This window comes from Macaca nemestrina, chromosome 13 (assembly GCF_043159975.1).
Source record: "Macaca nemestrina isolate mMacNem1 chromosome 13, mMacNem.hap1, whole genome shotgun sequence".
NCBI lineage: Eukaryota > Metazoa > Chordata > Mammalia > Primates > Cercopithecidae > Macaca > Macaca nemestrina.
In genome coordinates, this window is record NC_092137.1 from 55431445 (window position 1) to 55453471 (window position 22027).

At 41.7% G+C, this 22027-nt stretch overlaps 1 long non-coding RNA gene across 1 annotated transcript in view; it reads right to left on the bottom strand.

Moving 5' to 3' along the window:
- The window catches only part of LOC139357848 (uncharacterized), a 99334-nt gene that overhangs the window by 36557 nt on the left and 40750 nt on the right, over positions 1 to 22027 (bottom strand). The window lies entirely within an intron of this gene.

Genomic DNA, 22027 nt, shown 5'->3' on the forward strand with positions numbered 1-22027 from the left:
CCAAGGCAGGTGGATCACCTGAGGCCGGGAGTTTGAGACCAGCCTGGCCAACATAGTGAAACTCCGTCTCTACTTAAAATACAAAAATTAGCTGGGCAGTAGTGGCATGTGCCTGTAATCCTGGCTACTTGGGAGGCTGAGGCAGGAGAATTGCTTGAGCCTGGGAGGCGGGGGTTGCAGCAAGCCAAGATCATGCCACTGCACTCTAGTCTGGGCAACAGAGTGAGCTCCTGTCTCAAAAAAAAAACAAACAAACATACACACACACAAACATCATTATGAGACAATTTTTGTTAAATAATTTTAAAAATTAACATCTTATAATTGTGAGGTCCATTTGTCACAATTGATAAATGAATCAATGTTGATACATTATTATTAATTGAAGTCCACACTATTCAGATTTTTTTCTTTTCTTTTAGTGAAACCCTGTCTTACTTTGTTGCCCAGGCTAGAGTGCAAGTGGCTTAATGAGGGTTCACTGTAGCCTTGACCTCCCAGGGTCAAGTGGTCCTCCCACCTTGGCACTCCCTACCCCCCTGCCCCCGACTCCCCTAAATAGCTGGGACTATAGGCACACACCACCACACCTGGCTAATTTTTTAATTTTTTGTAGAGATGGGGATCTCACTATATTGCCCAGGCTCTATTCAGATTTCTAATGCCCTTTTCCTGTTAGGATCCCATCCAGGATACTGCATTGCATTTAGTCATGCTTCCTTAGGCTACTTTTGGCTCTAACAGTTTCCTAGACTTTCCCTGTTTTTGCTGCCTTTGACAGTTTTGAGCAGGGACTGATCAGGCAATTTATAGACTGTCCCTCACTTGGGATTTATCTGATGCTTTTCTCCTAATGAGACAGTGGTTATGGGTTATTGGAAGAGAGATCACAGTGGTAAAGTACCATTCTCATCCCATCACATAAGAGTGCATGCTGGGCCGGGTACAGTGGCTCATGCCTGTTCCTAGCACTTTTGGAGACCGAGGTGGGTGGATCACCTGAGGTTGGGAGTTCAAGACCAACCTAACCAACATGGAGAAGCCCTGTCTCTACTAAAAATACAAAATTAGCCGGGTGTGGTGCCGCATGCCTGTAATCCCAGGTACTCGGGAGGCTGAGGCAGGAGAATTGCTTGAACTCAAGAGGTGGAGGTTGCAGTGAGCTGATATTGTGCCATTGCACTCCAGCCTAGGCAACAAGAGCAAAACTCCATTTCAAAAAAAAAAAAAAAAAGAGAGTGCATGCTGCCACCATGACTTATCACTGCTGATGCTGACCTTGATCTCCTGGCTGAGGTTCCAAGTAATTTTTGATGCCTCATTCTCCCATCCCTGGAATCTATCATTCATCAGGCCTCATCTGATACATCTCTCAACGTTCTCGCTCAGAACCCACTCCTCATCAACATTACCTCTACAGTCTCAAGTCTCAGTTCCCAGACTGTTCTCAGCATCCTGTACCACATTATCAAAGCTCTAATCATAGCCTTTCTCTGGCTAAATAATCCCACTTAGGAATAAAACTTCTGTCTTAGTTGGAAGTTAAGGTCCAAGGTTTTCAGTGTTGCTTTGGGGTCTTTTTCTCAATCTGAATGCAAGCTACTTTCCAGTTTCAGCTCCTGCCCTGAGATCTGGGTACTGTGCTAGCACTCCTCCGCCACACCCTCTGCTCATTCCATCATGCTGCAGTAGTTACTGCTTATTAAGCTTCTGTCCTATGCCAGGCAGCTTTCTGGGCCTAAGAATACAAAAACTACTAAGAAAGGGTTCCCTACACTCAAGGAATGAGGTGTAGTTGGAGTGACAGTCATTGTAAATGGATAATTGCAAGGTGGTTAGGTAGATGCGGGGCATTTATTTGGGCATGTACAAATTTTAAAGGGAGCAACTAGGCCAAAGCCCCTCACTGTGGCCCCAGTACTTAGGGGAGATTATACTAAGATAGTGATACCTGAGCAATGATGTCAATAAAAAAAAAAGTTCACCAAGCAGACAAGAGGCCAAGAGAAGTTCTGGGCAGAGGGCACAGCACACACTAAGGCATGGCCACTAAGCAATTTAATGTGGAAATATTTGCAAAAGATGAGTAAGAGCTAAACTGTGATGAAACAAGTTAAGAAACTTGAATTTGGGCCGGGCGCGGTGGCTCAAGCCTGTAATCCCAGCACTTTGGGAGGCCGAGACGGGCGGATCACGAGGTCAGGAGATCGAGACCATCCTGGCTAACACGGTGAAACCCCGTCTCTATTAAGAAATACAAAAAACTAGCCGGGCGAGGTGGCGGGCGCCTGTAGTCCCAGCTACTCGGGAGGCTGAGGCCGGAGAATGGCGTGAACCCGGGAGGCGGAGCTTGCAGTGAGCTGAGATCCGGCCACTGCACTCCAGCCTGGGCGACAGAGCGAGACTCCGTCTCAAAAAAAAAAAAAAAAGAAACTTGAATTTTAACCCACAGTTAAAGCACAGTGTTTTCAAGCTGTAGGTCTTGAAATCAATTTAGTGAGTCCCTATGATTATTTTAAAATGAAATAGAGTAGAAAAATTTGTTTTGTGAAAATGTCATTTCCATTACTGCACACATATGCATCTTTATGTGTGGTTTGCAATGTAAACTATACTTCTTACTGGAAATCACCTTTACATAAAATACTGCTATATGGAGGTTTTGCAAGGATATATAGCAGGGATGTATTTTCAAACAGTATTTCTCAAACTTACAGAGCCCGTCCGGGTGTGGTGGCTCATACCTGTAATCCCAGCACTTTGGGAGGCCAAGGAAGGCAGACTGCTTGAGCCCAGGTTTGGACAACATGGTGAAACCCTATCTCTACAAAAAAAAATTTTTTTTTAATTAGCTGGGCATGGTGGCACATGTCTGTAGTCCCAGCTACTTGAGAGGCTGAAGTAGGAGGACTGCTTGAGCCCAGGAGGTCAAGGCTGCAATGAGCCATGATTGTGCCACTGCACTCCAGCCTGGATGACACAGTGAAATCCTGTCTCAAAAAAAAAAAAATTCTTGGCCCCAATCCAGACTCACAGAATCAGAATTTCCAGTGGCGAAGGCCTGGTAATTCTGTATTTGTAATCAATACCCCAGGCACTTCTTGTGAAGAAAGCTTTGGAACACTGGTACTTTAAGAGAATAATAGAAAAAAAAGATCAGAACAAGAAGAAACTAGAGGCAGAAAGAGCAGTTGGAAGACACTTGCTATTGCCCGAGAGATGGCAAAACTTGAACCAAGGCAACAGCAGTGGGGGAAGGAGGAGAGGCGGCTTCAGGAAGCCTTGAAGACGCAGACTGTCAGAGGTAGAGCTGCAGGACACCACCCAGGCCTCTAAGGATTGTATCTTGAACACTTTCATAAACATTGGGAATATGAGAGGTGGAATAGGTTGCTGGGAAAGATAATGAGCTCAGTTTTGGAACATGTTGACTTTGAAGTGAATTCCATAATGAAGAGTGGACATTTGGACAAGCTGTTCTGGAACTCAGCATAGAGGTCAGAGCTGGAGATAAGGATTTCTGAATCATTTGAATCACTAGTATATAGGTGAGAGGAGGAAAAGTGAAATTCCCCCAGGAAGCGGGTGGAGTCTGAAGGGCCAGGAATGACATATGGAGGCACTCCCGACCCTCCTCATCAACCTTCAGCCTCATCCTTCTCCTCTGTGCCCTTCCCCCAATCTCTTTTTCTACCTCACACAATTTTATCAAAGGCCATCTCCCCACCGTTACTACCTTAGATGGAATTAACCTCTGCATTGTGCTACGGTATCTCTTTGTACTCCCTTTATCACATCTCCAATCATTTTAGATTGGGGCTAGTGTTGTCCCATTTTCTTTTTCACCTGTTAGAGGCAGAAGCGTGTCTGGATTTCCAGCACCCCGCACAAAGGTGGTGTTTCGTAAATGTTTGTGATCTTGTGGTGGAGATTTAAGGATGACTCATTCATTTGGACTCATAATTCTAGTGTCTAAAGTATAAATGAATCTACTCAAACAATAGCTGCCAAGCTATAATAAATTATTGCTGATGGTATTTCTTGACAGTACCATCTGGCCTTTGTCTTCCTATTTCTAGTTCAAGGTTCTTACATTTTATTTTAACAATAGCTACCCAAATTTATCTTTTTCATATCACTGCATCGCACAGAAAGGGCATATTACTATAATAATTTAAAACTATTATGTAATAATAGAATAATAATAAACTTCCAAATACCCATCACTCAACTTCAATAATTATCAACTCTGGGTCAATTCTGTTTTATCTTTACCTCCAACTCCATTGCATATTATTTTGAAGCAAATGCCAGAGAACATATCAGTAAAAGAGAAGACTTTTTTAAAACCATAATATTATAACACCTAAAAAAATTAACAATAATCTCTTAACATCCATATTGATTCATTGTTCAAATGACCAATTTTCTCGTAAATGCAAGTTCTTTTACAGTTTTAAAAAATTAAGATCCAAATAAGGTCCACTTGTTGCAATTCATCAATATGCCTTTTAAATCTCTTTTAATCTATAGGCTTCCCACTGAACCCCCTTTCTTGAAAATTATTAATTGAATAAATCAGGTCATTTGTTCTGAAGAGTTTCTCATAGTCTAGTTTGTTTGCTTCCTTCATTCTCCCAGTGTAGTGCAACATGTTTCTTTGTCCTATTTTCTGAAATTGGTATTTGAACAAGAAACTTGGTAAGATTTGAATCTGCTTTTTTGTCAAGACTTCTTCACTTGGTAAGATTTGAATCTGCTTTTTTGTCAAGACTTCTTCACGAATGGGTATATTCTTCCTTCTTCCATCAGGAGGTCCATACTGTTTGGTTGTCTGTATTCTTGTTATGTTAGCAATCACTTCTCCTTAAGGCCTAGACCCATTAGTTCTTTAGAGGCTATCGGAAGGGGACTCTATTATTCCTTTGTTGTTTAGTGGTTGAATTAGTTCTTTAAACAGGAACTTTGCCTCATGCACTATTTAGTTACTGGGGCATACAGTTCATATAAGAAAGGCAGAAAAAAAAATGGTAGAATTTTTTTACTGGTTATCAATTCAATAATGAGTTGCCTCCCAATAATCTTCTAAACATGACCAGTTTTTTGAGCATCATTATGGACTCATAGATTTAAACATATTTGAGGTGTTTCAATCTATTGCTGGTATTATCCCTATTGATGTCAAAATTGTGACACCTTTGGCCATTGGGAGCCTCTTTAAGTTGGTTCTGCTGTCCTTTTGAGAATGACCCTGTAGTCTTCAATATCTTCCTCACTATCTATATGACAAGGTGCTTCAGGGTTCCCTTGTTCATGTCCTGCCCTAGACCTTGACTCAGCCGTTTCTTTAAGGAGCCTCGCTCTTTTACGTGGGAAATGGTATTTCAGGACATCGATCAGGGATTTGGGGGTGCTCATTGCACCTGGGTTGGTTAGAGACTGACTTTAAATTTTTGAATTTCTCAGACATACTAGTGGCTAACAGTGCAGGTGCCAGAGGTAGACTGGGTTTGAATCACCACTCTACCACATATTATGTATGGACACGGTGCTAGTTTACTAACTTATCTGTGCTTCAGTTTTTCTCAATTGTGAAAAGAGAATAATAACAGTAGCTAAGTTTGTAGAATCCTGGTAAAGTTTAAATGAAGTGATTCATGTAAAATGCTTAGAATAGGGCCTGGTACATAAGGCTGTGTAAGCATCGGCTATTATTATTCTTATTACTAGTCTCTTTCCAGCCTTGTCATTGTTGCCTGCTCACACTGTGGGTCATCTGATATGTAATACAGACTTACATTTTATTTGTATCTAGTGACATACTGACTTATTTTAGAGAACTAGTCTAAGTCACATCTGCAACATTTGTCCTACTAATCTGCTACTTTAAATGATGCAACACTCGCACATATTAGAACATTTCCTGTAAAGGAATTCAAATTCAACAAAACTAATGGCATTCATAAGGTCACCAAGCACCAGCGTACTTTCTGCTTTTTATACTTGTCTGGAAAGGGGTAAATTAGCAGAAGCCTGGCTAGACCTTAACCACTATGGAGTTAAGGTCTTACTTTGCACTGGGGGCTTGGACAAGCCCCACTGGTCTTGTCTTTACTAGTTGAACACAGGGAGCTATTAGGGGTGGCATTCCCCAAGCCCTCCAGATCCCTTTCTAATCAAACTGGTAGAATTACAAGACATATCCCAGATCACATAAATCTTAATGTTGGTTCTGTCTGGAAGCCCATGCATATTATGAAATCTTGATCTATTCAGCCATTTGCCATAACTCTGTCCTCAGGTTCGAGGAGTTAAGATCTCAGCACTGCTGCAACCAAAGACAGTGAAAGGCAAGCAGCAGACCCATCGGCTGTTTCCTTGGTGGTCCGTTAGACCCCAACAAAACCTCAAGGTATAGTTTCTCTAAACCTAAAAACCCTATGGAGCTCTAACAAGAACAGTCTCTACAGTAGTTAAATCACAGTTTCTTTAAAGCAAAGGCATTTGTTTACCTGCAATTTCATATACTTGCATTACTGACATATGATTGTGCTATCATTGCATTAGCCGTGCCAAGTTGTCTACAGCTCGCTGGCTAGAAATTCTCAGGATGCACTAGGGTTTGTTTTTGCTTAAACAAAAATTCACTTGCTTGTTTTATTCTCTTCTCTCTTCTTTCTCTTAACAGCACTCTTAGCATTTTTTTAAAAGTAGCTGTCATTAGATTACTTGACATTTAAAACACTTTGGAATAAAATATAATTTTAATCACATATTTGTCAACAGGAAAGTGTGAATAAATAATGGTAAATTCATGTAATAGAAACTATTAAGCCACTAAAATTATAAAATGCATTTTTAAATATTGACATAGAAACATGAGAGAACAAAAACAGGCTCCAAACAGTTTGTATAGTAGGATTAAATTTTAGTAAAATAATAATTATTTTACATGTTGGCATATGTATAGAAAAAAATCTGAAGAAACAAGTTGTTAATAGGGGTTATCTCCAGGGGTGAGATTATCATTGTCTTTTCCTACATATTCCTATAGTCTCTGAATTTCTTATGAATATTTATTAGTTTTCCAATCAGAAAATGTTTATTTTTTTGAAAATCAATGTTGTTATAACTTGTTCAGAAGAGTGAAGTAATACATTATCCATTGTAATAATAACTTTACTGAGATTTCTCATGGTAGCTTCTCAGGAAATTCTATAATACCAATAAGTTTCTGTAAAAATCGAAGTTATTAATATAATTACTGAAGAATTGAAAAACAGTATACTTAGTCTTCTCAGAATCCAAAATAATTTAGTATATATTTTTATACATATGCAAAACCAAATGGAATTTAAAACTTTGAAATGTTTAGAACAATCAACAAACCACTTCATTCATTAAGCATACATTTCTGCTACATAGTCTGTGCCAGGCAATGTGCTAGGCATGCAAATACCAGTTACACAGAGATGAAAAAGATCAACCCCATTTCTGTCCTCATCTGCTGGACTGAAACAGCCCTGTGTATACCCTGGAGCATAGGAATAATTAACTAGAAGAACTGCTATATGTGAATAAATAATATGCAAATTAACTAATTTTTATGCTAAAGTGAATTTTTCATTTCATAAGGGCTAAGTGACTAGAAAGATTATACATTTCATCAGCACATTCAAATTTCACAAAATCATCACACACTGTAGGATGTATGTTCATATATCTTGACACCTCCAAATCAAATATAAAAGAAAAGGAAAAATAGACGTGAAACCTTATTATCGTTTTCTACTGATGTTTCACTTTTAGATGTGACATCTGACATCTAAGACAAAAAAAAGCTTCTGCTTTTATTTTGAATCATAAAGTTAACAAGTCCGTTTTTAAAAATCATGAGAACCAAATTCCTTACAGATGAGATATTCTTATTTCATAATTTTCCGTCCAAATCATGCCTAAATCATTTTTCAGTTCTTTGGAGCAGATGATGATTAAGGGGGAAAGGGAATGAGGGATCAAAATGTTCAGTGAAATGGAATTTAGTTTGTTTTTGTAAGGTTGAAATCCCTTGAAGATGCTATATAAACTACTACTTTAGGCCAGGGGGTAGCAAACCTTTTCTGTGAAGGGCCAGATAGTAAATCTTTTAGGATTTGTGCATCATGGACCATGCTGTCTCTGCCAAAATGGCTCAACTCTGTTGTTTTAGGGCAAAACAGCCATGAACTACACATAAACAAAGGGACATAGCTGTGTTTCAATAAAACTTTATTTATGGATACCAAAAATTTTAATGTTATGTAATTTTCACATGTTATTATTATTTTGATTTTTAAAAAATAATTTAAAATGTAAAATTCGTTCTTAGCTGGCAGACCTCACGAGAATCTGGTGGCTGGTTGGACTTGACACATGGCCAGTTGCCAGCCCCTGCTATAGGCCAGTGTGTGGTGCTTGGGATCTGCGGCTTCTCTTTGGTCCTGGTATTGAAGGGTAGGAGATAGGAGAGGAGAATCTAAGAGATTTATAAAATAAAACTCTATTGTTTTTCTAAAAACAATTCAAACCTCTTTATTAATCTAAGAAGTTACTATCATGGCCGGGCACAGTGGCTTACACCTGTAATCCCAGCACTTTGGGACGCTGAGGCAGGCAGATCACCTGAGGTCGGGAATTTGAGACCAGCCTGACCAACGTGGAGAAATCCCATCTCTACTAAAATTACAAAATTAGCCAGGCGTGGTGGCGCGTGCCTGTAATTCCAGCTACTAGGGAGGCTGAGGCAGGAGAATCGCTTGAACCCGGGAGGTGGAGGTTGCGGTGAGCTGAGATCACACCATTGCACTCCAGCCTGGGCAACAAGAGCAAAAACTCTGTTAAAATAAAAAAAAAAAGGAAGTTACTATCATAAAGTGTGTGTGTGTGTGTATGTATATATATATACATATATATATATATATATATATATAAATTTTTTTTTTTTTTTTTTGGAGAAGGAGTCTCGCTCTGTCACCCAGGCTGGAGTGCAGTGGCATGATCTCGGCTCACTGCAAGCTCCACCTCCCGGGTTCACGCCATTGTCCTGCCTCAGCCTCCCGAGTAGCTGGGACTACAGGCGCCCGCCACCATGCCTGGCTAATTTTTTGTATTTTTTTAGTAGAGCAGGGTTTCACCGTGTTAGCCAGGATGGTCTCTATCTCCTGACCTCGTGATCCGCCCATTTTGGCCTCCCAAAGTGCTGGGATTACAGGCTTGAGCCACCGCGCCTGGCCGTAAAGTATATTTTTAAAAGTTTATAAAACATTTAAAGAAACAATGAGTTTTAAAAGGATGCACCTGTATCCAGAACCTACAAAGAACTCAAACAAATTTATAAGAATAAAACAAACAACCCCATCAAAAAGTGGGCAAAGGATATGAAGAGACACTTCTCAAAAGAAAACATTCATACAGCCAACAGACACATGAAAAAATGCTCACCATCACTCGCCATCAGAGAAATGCAAATCAAAACCACAATGAGATACCATCTCACACCAGTTAGAATGGCAATCATTAAAAAGTCAGGAAACAACAGGTGCCGGAGAGGATGTGGAGAAATAGGAAGACTTTTACACTGTTGGTGGGACTGTAAACTAGTTTAACCATTGTGGAAGACAGCGTGGTGATTCCTCAGGGATCTAGAACTAGAAATACCATTTGACCCAGCCATCCCATTACTGGGTATATAGCCAAAGGATTATAAATCATGTTGCTATAAAGACGCATGCACCATATGTTTATTGCAGCACTATTCACAATAGCAAAGACTTGGAACCAACTCAAACGTCCATCAATGACAGACTGGATTAAGAAAATGTGGCACATGGATCTAATTAAACTGAAGAGCTTCTGCACAGCAAAAGAAACTACCATCAGAGTGAACAGGCAACCTACAGAATGGGAGAAAATTTTTGCAATCTGCTCATCTGACAAAGGGCTAATATCCAGAACCTACAAAGAACTCAAACAAATTTACGAGAAAAAAACAAACAACCCCATCAAAAAGTGGGCAAAGGATATGAACAGACACTTCTCAAAAGAAAACATTCATACAGCCAACAGACACATGAAAAAATGCTCATCATCACTGGCCATCAGAGAAATGCAAATCAAAACCACAATGAGATACCATCTCACGCCAGTTAGAATGGCAATCATTAAAAAATCAGGAAACAACAGGTGCTGGAAAGGATGTGGAGAAATAGGAAGACTTTTACACTGTTGGTGGGATTGTAAACTAGTTCAACCATTGTGGAAGACAGTGCGGCGATTCCTCAAGGATCTAGAACTAGATGTACCATATGACCCCGCCATCCCATTACTGGGGATATACCCAAAGGATTATAAGTCATGCTGCTATAAAGATACATGCACATGTATGTTTATTGTGGCACTGTTCACAATAGCAAAGACTTAGAATCAACCCAAATGTCCATCAGTGACAGACTGGATTAAGAAAATGTGGCACATATACACCATGGAATACTATGCAGCCATAAAAAAGGATGAGTTTGTGTCCTTTATAGGGACATGGATGCAGCTGGAAACCATCATTCTCAGCAAACTATCGCAAGAACAGAAAACCAACCACCACATATTCTCACTCATAGGTGGGAATTGAACAATGAGATCACTTGGACACAGGAAGGGGAGCATCACACACTGAGTCCTATTGTGGGGAGGGGGTAGTGGGGAGGGATAGCATTAGGAGATATACTTAATGTAAATGATGAGTTAATGGGTGCAGCACACCAACATGGCACATGTACAAACCTGCACGTTGTGCACATGTACCCTAGAACTTAAAGTATAATAAAAAATAAATACATAAAAAGAAAATGTGGCACATATACACCATGGAATACTATGCAGCCATAAAAAAGGATGAGTTCACGTCCTTTGTAGAGACATGGATGCAGCTGGAAACCATCATTCTCAGCAAACTATGGCAAGAACAGAAAACCAAACACCGCATGTTCTCACTCATAGGTGGGAATTGAATAATGAGAACACTTGGACACAGGAAGGGGAACATCACACACCAGGGCCTGTTGTGGGGTAGGGGGCTGGGGGAAGAATAGCATTAGGAGATGTGCCTAATGTAAATTACAAGTTAATTGGTGCAGCCCACCAACATGGCACATGTATACATATGTAACAAACCTGCACATTGTGCACATGTACCCTAGAACTTAAAGTAAAATAAATAAATAAATAAATAAATAAATAAATAAATAAATAAATAATTTTTTAAAAGGATGGACCTGGAGAGCATTATGCTGAGTGAAATAAACCAGAAAGAGAAAGATACTGTATGATCTCACTTACATGTGGAACCTAAAAAAGTTGAACTCAGGGCAGAGAGTAGAATTGTGGTTACCAAGGACTCAGGAAAGGGAAAAATGGGGAGGTGATGATTACAGGGTACAAAGTTTCAGTAATGCAAGATAAATAAGTTCTGGAGACCTATTATATAGCATAGTGCCTATAGCTAACGATACTGTATTGTACCTTAAAATGTGTCCAAGAGGGTAGCTTTTATATTGAGTGTTCTTACCATGCACACACACAAATTAATAATAATAAAAATAATAAAGGGGTTGGGAGAAAACTTCAGGAGGTGATGAATATATTTATGGTCTTGACGGTAGTGATGGTTTTATGGGTATATGCTTATCCTCAAACCCACAGCGTTGTGTACTTTATTTTTTTTCCCTCTTTTTCCATGTCTCACAGAAGACTTCTATAGAGTTGTACACTTTAAAAATGTGTAGCTTTTTTGTTGTTGTTGAAATGGACTCTCGCTCTGTCACCCAGGGTAGAGTGCAGTGGCGCAATCTCAGCTCACTCCAACCTCCGCCTCCTGGGTCAAATGATTCTCCTGTCCCAGTTTCCCGAGTAGCTAGGATTACAGGCTCCTGCCACCACACCCGGCTAATTTTTGTATATTTAGTAGAGATGGGGTTTCACCATGTTGGCTAGGCTGGTCTCAAACTCCTGACCTCAGGTGATCCACCAACCTCAGCCTCCCAAAGTGCTGCAATTACAGGCATGAGCCACTGTGCCTGGCCTATGAGTAGCTTTATATATGTAAATTATACCTCAATACAGTGTTTTGGTTCTTTTTATTTATTTTTATTTTTTTTGAGATGGAATCTTGCTCTGTTGCCCAGTCTGGAGTGCAGTGGCACTAGCTGGGCTCACTGCAACCTCCACCTTCCAAGTTCAAGCGATTCTCCTGTGTCAGCCTCCCCAGTAGCTAAGATTGCAGACATGTACCACCATACATGGCTAATTTTTTTTTTTTTTTTTTTTTAGTAGAGACAGGATTTCACCATGTTGGCCAGGCTGGTCTCAAACTCCTGACCTCAGGTGATCCGCCTGCCTCGGCCTCCCAAAGTGCTGGGATTACAGGCGTGAGCCACCACGCCTGGCCGTTATGTTAATCTTTGAGACAAGTCTTGCTCTGTTGCCCAGGCTGGAGTGCAGCACTGCGATCTAAGCTCACTGCAACCTCCGCCTCCTAGGTTCACGATTTTCGTGCTTCAGCCTCCCGAGTAGCTGGGACTACAGGCGCATACCAACACACCTGGCTAATTTTTGTATTTTTAATAGAGACAGGGTTTCACCATGTTGACCAAGCTGGTCTCGAACTCATGGCCTCACATGATCCACCTGCCTCCCAAAGTGCTGGGATTACAGTTGTGAGCCACCATGCCTGGGCTTGTTTTTATTTTTTAAGGGCAGCTCTGAATGAAGAGGCATCCATTCCTTCCTATTTATCTTGCTGGGCATTGGGAAATAATTTTTTTTTTAAAAAGAAACTTCCTAGATTAATAATAAGAAGCAGTATCTGTTTATTGTTTGGTTTTAGTTTTTTGTTATATATGTCTTTTGAAACAGTCTCATTCTGTCACCCTGGCTGGAGTGCAGTGGTGCAATCTTAGTTCACAACAACCTCAACCTCTTGGGCTCAAGCGATCTTCCCACCTCAGCCTCTCAAATAGCTGGGACTACAGGAGCATACCAAGACGCCAGGCTAATTTTTGTATTTTTTGTAGAGATGAAGTTTTGCCATGTTGCTCGGGCTGGTCTCAAACTCCTGAGCTCAAGCAATCCATCCACCATGTCCTCCCAGAATGCTGAGCCACCTGGCCCTGCTCATTGTTTTCATTAGCTTTTCTTTGATTACTACTCATGTGAACTTTTTCACATTTTTAGGCCTTTCATATTTCTTCTTTGTGAATTACTCATTGCCTTCCACCCAATTTTTTCATTGAGTTTTTTTTTGTTTGTTTGTTTTTTGTTTTTGAGACAGAGTCTCGCTCTGTCATCCAGGCTGGAGTGCAATGGCACGATCTTGGCTCACTGCAACCTCCGCCTCCCGGGTTCACGCCATTCTCCTGCCTCTGCCTCCCAAGTAGCTGGGATTACAGGCATTTGCCACCATGCCTGGCTAATTTTTGTATTTTTAGTAGAGATGGGGGTTTCACCATGTTGGCCAGGCTGGTCTCAAACTCCTGACCTCAAGTGATCTGCCCACTTCAGCTTCGCAAAGTGGTGGGATTACAGGCGTGAGCCACCATGCTGGCTGAGATTGTTTTTCTAATTTATTTTATGCAAGCTCTGTATATTGTTACTGATCCTTTATCTATTATTAAGTAACAAATATTTCCCCATTCTCCCTTGCTCTTTTATTTTGTGGAGCATGTTAATGATAGGTAATCTTATTGCAGTCAAAAGCAATATTTTCTGCTGAGTGTGGTGGCTCATGTCTAATCCCAGCAGTTTGGGAGGAGAAGGAAGCAGGAGAATCACTTGAGACCAGGGATACAAGACCAACCGGGGCAACATAGAGAGATACACCCCCACAGACTCTACAAAAAAATGTAAAAGTTAGCCAAGTACAGTGGCACATGCCTGTAGTCCTAACTACTCTGGAGGCTGAGGCCAGAGGATCGCTTGCACCCAGGAGTTCAAGGTTACAGTGAGCTATTATCGTGCCACTGCACTCCAGCCTAGGCGACAGGAGGAGACCTTCATCTCTAAAATAAATTTTTAAAGCAATCTTTTATTTTGTATCTTATTTCTTTTCTCTTATGCTTAAAATATACTTCACCTTTTCAAAAGCACATATACAATTATATTTTCTACTATTTGGGGGTTGTACTTTTTAATATCATGCTGTTGAGACTTGGTATTCAGTTTGTCATATAAGCTAGAGATCCAAAAACCATAATTTTCTAAATAGCTCACCTATTTTCCTGTGTTCAAATCCTTCCTCATCTATAGTCCCAGCTCAATGCACATATTCCACTTGGGAGACAGCTCACCCTACCCTGAATTTCTTGCCCTCCTCCTATTCTTCCTCCCCTGTAGCTTTTCATTCTCTCTCATATTATAATCATCTGTGCATATTTCTTCTATTGCACCACACTGTACACTCCTTGAGAGTTGGGACTGAGTTTGTCCTCTTTGTGTCTCCCAAAGCCCTCATCCAGGGCCTCCATACATTTGTGAGAGGAAAGAGCAAGTGATAATGACAAATTTCTAGATACATTTTCTTGCAAGCTTCATGTAATATTTATTAAAATTTTTTTAATGGAGTTTTGCTGTTGTCACCCAGGCTGGAGTGCAGTGGTGCGATCTCGGCTCACTGCAACCTCTGCCTCCTGAGTTCAAGCGATTCTCCTGCCTCAGCCTCCTGAGTAGCTGGAATTACAGGCGTGCACCACCATGCCAGGCTAATTTTTGTATTTTTAGTAGGGATGGGGTTTCACCATGTTGGCCAGGCTGGTCTCGAACTCCTGACCTCAGGGGATCCACTGGCCTAGGCCTCCCAAAGTGCTAGGATTACAGGCGTGAGCCACCATGCCCCGCCTTATCGAACATTTTGACAAATATTTATTTTTGTAAACCTGAAAGTCATTCTTTGAACGTTTAAAGAAAGGTAACCAAAAGATAGTACAAAAGCACTAGCACCTGAATGTTGAATGTCACCATATGTGTAAAATTATATATTTTAGAGTAGTGTGAGCTTTTAATGTTAAGTCATATTAAACTCTTAAATCAAATTAAGCAGACCCAGCATTGGCAGTGTAGCCGTAACTTTCTGATGTTAATAAAAACAAAACTAGTGACTCGAAATTAAATCATGCCAAGGTTTTGATACACTTGGCTTAAGATATTAATGAAACACTTCAAAACACTGATATGAAGTGCCCAGATTCTCAGATGTTTGTTGAGTGAATTTTGTTTAGCTGTGTGTTTTTTTTTTTTTTTTTTTCAGTGAATGTCTGGCACGTTGCAATCATCAAACATGTGGTTATCTTTGTTGTACTGGCATAATCAGTGACTCGTACATTCAGTGATAGCATTTAAGCAAGTTTTATCAGCAAGCAATATTTTCAGTTCATAAATAAGTTTTCAAAAATCATGTAAGGATTTAAATTTGCTGAATGTAAATACTGAACCTCAAAAAGGAAGGAAGGAAGGAAGGAAGGAAGGAAGGAAGGAAGGAAGGAAGGAAGGAAGGAAGGAAGGAAGGAAGGAAGGAAGGAAGGAAGGAAGGAAGGAAGGAAGGGTGAGTGATGGCTACTCTAGGCCCTACTTTCTTAAGGAAGGAAGGAAGGAAGGAAGGAAGGAAGGAAGGAAGGAAGGAAGGAAGGAAGGAAGGAAGGAAGGAAGGAAGGAAGGAAGGAAGGAAGGAAGGAAGGGTGAGTGATGGCTACTCTAGGCCCTACTTTCTTAAGGAAGGAAGGAAGGAAGGAAGGAAGGGAGGAAGGAAGGAAGGAAGGAAGGAAGGAAGGAAGGAAGGAAGGAAGGAAGGAAGGAAGGAAGGAAGGAAGGGTGAGTGATGGCTACTCTAGGCCCTACTTTCTTGCCCTTGCTCCTTCCACAGGGGAAGGCAGAACAAACCTCACAGCCAGTATGAGACTGCCTGGCTGGTACATCTGGGGGTTTTGTGGTGGCCAGGAATCCAAGGAAGTTCTTATTTGAACAACAAGGCTGGTATTTATAGAATGAGGTCAGGCACTTCAGGCTAAGCAGATACAAAAGTGAGCAGAGATGGCAGTCAGGCTCTGGGTGGATAAATGGTGCCCTGGGCATCCAGAGGCCCAGTATCTATGAACATCAGGAATGTCTGTGCCACTCCCCAGACAAACAGGGATCCCAACTCAGGATTTCTCACCCTGGGTCAACTATAATTACAAAACAGAGATTGTGAATAGTTCTGCATGACTCTGGAAAGCTTGTGTGTGGTATAGTTAAATATACGTCAGATTCTGTACAACCTCATCATACCTTTAGCTACTTAGAGACTGGATTTTAAAACACACGTTTCCTATCCTGTTAAATTCAGTCCTTTTTTTTTTTTTTTTTTTTTTTTTTTTTTTGAGATGGAGTCTTGCTCTGTATGTAGCCCAGGCTGGAGTGCAGTGGCGCGATCTTGGCTCACTGGAACCTCTGCCTCCTGGGTTCAAGTGATTGTCCTGCCTCAGCTTCTCAACTAGCTGGGATTACAGGTGGTGCCACCACTCCCAGCTAATTTTTGTATTTTTAGTAGAGATGTGGTTTTGCCATGTTGGCCAGGCTGGTCTCAGACCCCTGACTTCAGGTGATCCACCCGCCTCGGCCTCCCAAAGTGCTGCGATTACAGGCTTGAGCCATCCACCCAGCCCAGTTCTTTATGCATATAGATATATGGACAGCTTTAGGGAAGTGTGATTAAGCATTTTTTTTAATTGCCCATTTCAGTTGTAATCCCAAAATTCTAAGCTAGAGAGCATGTAGTTACTTGAGTGCTCATCTCTTGCCAAGGCAGGAGAGGGAGAAGGGTGAAGGGGCTCCAGCATCTGGGATGGTCCTGGAATTCCACTCAGGGTGAATGACATATTGAGAACTGAGGGTTTAGTAGGTTCAGAGTCCCTCGCTAGCCATATTGAATAGGGTTTGTTTCTCTTACAGAATTTTGAGAAGAACCAGTTAAGAGCAGCTTTAGTGGAGGGATGGGGGAAGAGGGGCTAATAAAAGTATTTCTTATTTCCACTGGATTTGGAAATAAGAAGCCACAGGGCCATGCCCCTATCCTTACCTACCTCTCCTCTCTTATTACTTTGACTCCCATAAAGAAATAAATATTTAGGTTGGCACAAAAGTAATTGCAGTGTTTGTCTTTACTTTTAATTAAAAACATTAATGGCAAAAACCGCAATTACTTTTGCACCAGCCTAATAATAGGCCAATTTCTATGACTAAAATCCCAGAAAATAGTAAGAATAAAGAATCTACAGGAGCTCTTTACAGCCATATTCCTCACAGAATAATTCCAGGAGCTCTGTGCTAAACACATCCCTAAGGAAACTCTGTGGCAAAGAAAAGATCAAGGCCAGCAGTTTTTTCAGGTCTGCAGCATTTCCGAGTGACAGCAGGCTCAGCTGGACACATCTCCAAGTACAATTTCCAAATTATGAGAAGTGGGATTGTTTTAAATCTATACATCGAATTCTTATTTTAAACACACACACTTTTGAAATGTTTCAGCTGGGCGCGGTGGCTCAAGCCTGTAATCCCAGTACTTTGGGAGGCCAAGACGGGCGGATCACAAGGTCAGGAGATCGAGACCATCCTGGCTAACACGGTGAAACCCCGTCTCTACTAAAAAAATACAAAAAACTAGCCGGGCGAGGTGGCAGGCGCCTGTAGTCCCAGCTACTCGGGAGGCTAAGGCAGGAGAATGGCGTGAACCCGGGAGGTGGAGCTTGCAGTGAGCTGAGATCACGCCACTGCACTCCAGCCTGGACGACAGAGCAAGACTCCATCTCAAAAAAAAAAAAAAAAAAAAAAAAAAAGTTTCAGCCACAACTGTTAAAAGATTGATAAATTATAAGTTCCTGAAATACTGAAATGAGAAAAACACTTATATGTTAGAAGAGTGCTAAATTCCTTTAAAAATGAAAATGCACTAAATGTTTCAGAGCACAGCCATAATTTTTATAACCCAGCAATTGGATGCCTGCATGGGAGAAAGTCACTGAACAGCCTGAGCCCTTCAATAATAGATGCAAAGTTAAAGAAATGTCAACGCTGATAATAACTTGCTCAGGGTGACTCAAATGCAGCTTCTCTGCTGATCACTTCCGGTATTAACTGTGCTTACAAAAGCAAATACCTCATATTTCTTCCACTCTATAGAAAAACCAACAGGTACAGTATCACGTAGCTAGGTAGGCCTTGAATAGAAAAAAGGGTACCTCAGCTTTGACAAGGACATTTATCTCTGGAATTTCTGTCCTCTGAAAATATTTGTTACTGATATTCGCTTGCTATGCCCCAGTTCCCTGATTCTGCTAAAATACCGTTTAGAAAAGGAAGCACTGGAGCAGGGTGTTTACTTTGTTGATGGTCTGGAGCAAGGGGGTGTTACTGTGTATGTTCCATGTTAGGGGTTTGTCCAAGAAAAAGGAACAGACGGCTAGTGACTCAGAGCACATGGTGACCCGAGTGCCCTTGGGCAAACAGGAGCTCCAGGAAGAGAGTAAACATCCTCTAAATATTTGAAAAAGAGAATCATCCAGCCACGAAAAGAGGAGTCTGAGGGAGCACCCTAAACCAATCTTAGCTCTTTAGAGGGATATTCTTTCTTCCCTGGGGAGAAAACTGTTTCTCTCTTCCAAAAGAGAGTGGACATTGAATTTATACTCATAAGTGGTAAGAAAAACCTTGGGTAAGGGAAAGATGATAAATAGTGAAACGAACAAAAGAAATTCTGGAATCTCAGGGCTGGGCGCTGTGGTTCACACCTGTAATCCCAGCATTTTGGGAAGTCGAGGCTGGTGGATAGCTTGAGCCCAGGAGTTCGAGACCAGCCTGGGCAACATGGTGAAACCTCACCTCTACCAAAAAAATACAAAAATTAGCCAGGTATGGTGGCCTACGTCTGTAGTTCCAGCTACTTGGGAGGCTGAGGTGGGAGGATTGCTTGAGCCTGGGAGGCAGAGGTTGCAGTGAGACGAGTTTGAGCCACTGCATTCCAGCCTGGGTGACAGAGGGAGACCCCGCTTAAAAATAAATAAATAAATAAATAAATAAATAAATAAATAAATAAAAATAATAAAAAATTATGGAATCTCGTCCCTGTCATCAATAGAAAGCAGCTGTAAAAGAAGCAGAGGCACAGCCCAAATGGCCCCTGAGTACCCCTTCTCACCTTCCAGTTTCTTAGAATGGTAGATATCTGCCCAAGGTTATAATAATATCAAAAGAAACAGAACAATCAGGAATACATTGTGACACATCAGAGCCAATAAAGGCTCAAAAACTTCTTGCTGATTCTTGAAGAAAACAAATGTTCCCAAACAGCATTTCCTGGTTACTTATCAATAATGCAGACCAATGTCAATCTATCTCAGGGCGCATATACGTCCATTTGGATCCTTTAAAAAAAATTGTCTCATTCTTTAAATAAATGTCAAGGCTGTTTACTCCAGAAATAAGATAGAAAGCCAACCTCAAATCAGGAAAAATACAGATTAAAAATATATCTAGACCAGGCCAGGCACAGTGGTTCATGCCTATAATCCCAGCACTTTGGGAGGCCAAGGCAGGCAGGTCTGCTGAGGTCAGGAGTTCAAGACCAGCCTGGTCAACATGATGAAACCCTGTCTCTACTAAAAATACAAAAATTAGCCGGGCATGGTGGTGCATGCCTATAATCGCAGCTACTCGGGAAGCTGAGGCAGGAGAATTGCTTGAACCTAGGAGGTGGGGGTTGCAGTGAGCCAAGATCGCACCACGGCACTCCAGCCTGGGCAACAGAGCGAGACTCTGTCTCAAAATAACAATAGCAATAATAATAATAATAATAATAATAAATATCTCTGCATGGGGGATAAGGTCTGAAAAAAAGAAAAGAATAAAAACAAAATAAAAATAAATCAGCCGGGCGCGGTGGCTCAAGCCTGTAATCCCAGCACTTTGGGAGGCCGAGGCGGGCGGATCACAAGGTCAGGAGATCGAGACCACAGTGAAACCCCGTCTCTACTAAAAATACAAAAAATTAGCCGGGCACGGTGGCGGGCGCCTGTAGTCCCAGCTACTCAGGAGGCTGAGGCAGGAGAATGGCGGGAACCCGGGAGGCGGAGCTTGCAGTGAGCCGAGATCGCGCCACTGCACTCCAGCCTGGGCAACAGCGTGAGACTCCGTCTCAAAAAAAAAAAAAATAAAAAAAAAATAAAAAAATAAAAAATAAAAAATAAATAAAAATAAATCATCTTTATTTTTACTTGCTTGCCTGCTAACCTTGGGAAATTTGCTAGTTGCAAAATTGCTTTTTATTTTCCAATAATTCCTGAGGGATCACTGGAATACTTGCATGAAAAAAACAAAAAACAAAAATCTTCACTTTTACCTCACTCTTCCCAGATTTTAAAAACAGAGCAAGCACAGAGATAACAAAGAAACCTTTTTCAGAGGCATCCTCAAATCTTAGGCCCAAATACATGGTGGTATTAACAGAAACAACGAAATATCCATAGCAACTGTGGAAAGCAGATCACATCCCATAGTGAGATAATAAATAAAGTCACTGCCTTTTGTGACACCTTACTCAACCTCAGACAGAAATAAATGCTCCTCACTCCTGTTCCCATAAATCTACCTAGCTTGTGTTTGTGGGAGCAGAGGGAGGATTGCTCCCCAATCCAGGCCCACAAAAGTGGCTTTCCCTTCCACAGCACCTCCCACCCTCTGCTGGGAGTCAGAGACCTCGCCCAAGGACCCACTCAGGACGGTGTCTGGGGCTGTTTAGGAAGGGTCTCCACTGGGTAGTTTGGAGGAAACTCGAAACGAAATCAAAGCCCAACAGTAGGGGCCACGTAAAGAGTAAGTGTTGAAAAAATGTTCATGCCCACCCTTCCTTTATCCAGACACATTGAACAGATATTCACTGAAATTTCCTCAGAAAATCTACCTCACCCCATGTCTATCCATCTTACCGACTGCTGCCTGCCTCCTGCCTTGTGACCAGCTCTGCCGGCAGACCCTGCAGTATGACTCAGCGTGTTGAAATCTGCCTCTGTGGGCACGCACTGCTCTCAGAACTGCTTCAACCACCAGAAGCAGCTAATTGCAATGAGTCTCTAGGGACCCTGCTCCAATGGCAACACTCAAGAGGAAGCGACCACCAAGGCAGTACCTTCCTATTAAATGCTACTGACCTCCAGAAAGAACGTGCCTTGGCTTTGTGAGGAGCTCAGAGGCTCTGAGAGGCCCCCTGTGGGGGAGCGTGTTCAGGACGATACGAGGCCTGCCTTCCCAGCTCGCCTGCACTGGGCTGAGATGATGGTGGTGACGACGACAAATAATACTAAGAATAAAGGTACCACTGACTGAACGCTTATCATTTGCTAAGCACTTGGTGTATGTTGCCTCATTTACCCCTGACAGCAACCCAGTAAAGTCCTCATTTTACAGGTGAGGAAACCAGAGGTCACAGAGCCAAAGTCAAGCGGTGATTAAGCAAGGCTTGAGCCCAGACTGTGGGGTTCGGGGTCTAGGCTCCCAACCACGTCAACACGACTGGCTTTACAGCAGCTGCACTTTCCACACTAGTATTGTTCTAAATCTAAGCATGGCCAGAGGAAAGAATAGGAAACTCCACATTGACCTCTAAGCTTTTTATAGAGAAGCATCTCCCCAGACACTGCCCCTCCAGCGAGCCTGGAGCTGGGCTGCCTCAGCTGCGTCTGCAGCAGTCCTCACAGGCCATGCCGGAACCTGATCCTGAAGCTCCCCGCATCCATGCTGCCACTGGCTCCCAGCCTCGTCTTGCAGCTTGAGCTGTCTCTATGAAACAATTTCCAAATGGATCAACCCAGGAGGTTCAGGAATAGGCCTGTACTTCTATAACTGAATAAATAGGGGCTGAAGTGGCAAGGACAATGAAAATAACAGATAATCCCCAACTCTCTTTTGATGATACAGT